This window comes from Bubalus kerabau, chromosome 6, assembly GCF_029407905.1.
Source record: "Bubalus kerabau isolate K-KA32 ecotype Philippines breed swamp buffalo chromosome 6, PCC_UOA_SB_1v2, whole genome shotgun sequence".
Taxonomy (NCBI): domain Eukaryota; kingdom Metazoa; phylum Chordata; class Mammalia; order Artiodactyla; family Bovidae; genus Bubalus; species Bubalus kerabau.
Window position 1 is genome coordinate 77788130 of NC_073629.1, and position 1620 is coordinate 77789749.

A 1620-nucleotide genomic window follows, 5' to 3' on the forward strand; every position below is an offset into this window, starting at 1 on the left:
AATACTGAAGTGGTTTGCCATTTCCTTCTCCAGTGGATCACATTCTGTCAGATCTCTCCACCATGACCCGCCCGTCTTGGGTTGCCCCACGGGCATGGCTTAGTTTCATTGAGTTAGACAAGGCTGTGGTCCTAGTGTGATTAGATTGACTAGTTTTCTGTGAGTATGGTTTCAGTGTGTCTGCCCTCTGATGCCCTCTTGCAACACCGACCATCTTACTTGGGTTTCTCTTACCTTGGGCATGGGGTATCTCTTCACGGCTGCTCCAGCAAAGTGCAGCCGCTGCTCCTTACCTTGGACGAGGCCTATCTCCTCACCACCACCCTTCCTGACCTTCAACGTGGGATAGCTCCTCTAGGCCCTCCTGTGCCCATGCAGCCAGGGCTCCTTGGACATGGGGTTGGTCCTCCCGGCCGCCGCCCCTGGCCTCGGGCTTGGGGGCATGGGGTAACTCCTCTCGTTGCCGCCCCTGACCTCGGACATGGGGTAACTTCTCTTGGCCACCATCCTTCTCACAGAGTTCCAAAGAATGCAGAGTTCCAAAGAATAGCAAGAAGAGATAAGAAAGCCTTCCTCAGCAATCAATGCAAAGAAATAGAGGAAAACAATAGAATGGGAAAGACTAGAGATCTCTTCAAGAAAATTAGAGATACCAAGGGAACATTTCATGCAAAGATGGGCTCGATAAAGGACAGAAATGGTATGGACCTAACAGAAGCAGAAGATATTAAGAAGAGATGGCAAGAATACACAGAAGAATTGTACAAAAAAGATCTTCACGACCCAGATAATCATGATGGTGTGATCACTGACCTAGAGCCAGACATCCTGGAAGGTGAAGTCAAGAGGGCCTTAGAAAGCATCACTATGAACAAAGCTAGTGGAGGTGATGGAATTCCGGTTGAGCTATTTCAAATCCTGAAAGGTGATGCTGTGAAAGTGCTGCACTCAATATGCCAGCACATTTGGAAAACTCAGCAGTGGCCACAGGACTGGAAAAGGTCAGTTTTCATTCCAATCCCAAAGAAAGGCAATGCCAAAGAATGATCAAACTACCACACAATTGCACTCATTTCACACGCTAGTAAAGTAATGCTCAAAATTATCCAAGCCAGGCTTCAGCAATATGTGAACCGTGAACTTCCTGATGTTCAAGCTGGTTTTAGAAAAGGCAGAGGAACCAAAGATCAAATTGCCAACATCCACTGGATCATAGAAAAAGCAAGAGAGTTCCAGAAAAGCATCTCTTTCTGCTTTATTGACTATGCCAAAACCTTTGACTGTGTGGATCACAATAAACTGTGGACAATTCTGAAAGAGATGGGACTACCAGACCACCTGATCTGCCTCTTGAGAAATTTGTATGCAGGTCAGGAAGCAACAGTTAGAACTGGACATGGAACAACAGACTGGTTCCAAATAGGAAAAAGAGTACATCAAGACTGTATATTGTCACCCTGCTTATTTAACTTATATGCAGAGTACATCATGAGAAACGCTGGACTGGAAGAAGCACAAGCTGGAATCAAGATTGCCGGGAGAAATATCAATAACCTCATATATGCAGATGACACGACCCTTATGGCAGAAAGTGAAGAGGAACTCAAAAGCCTCTTGATG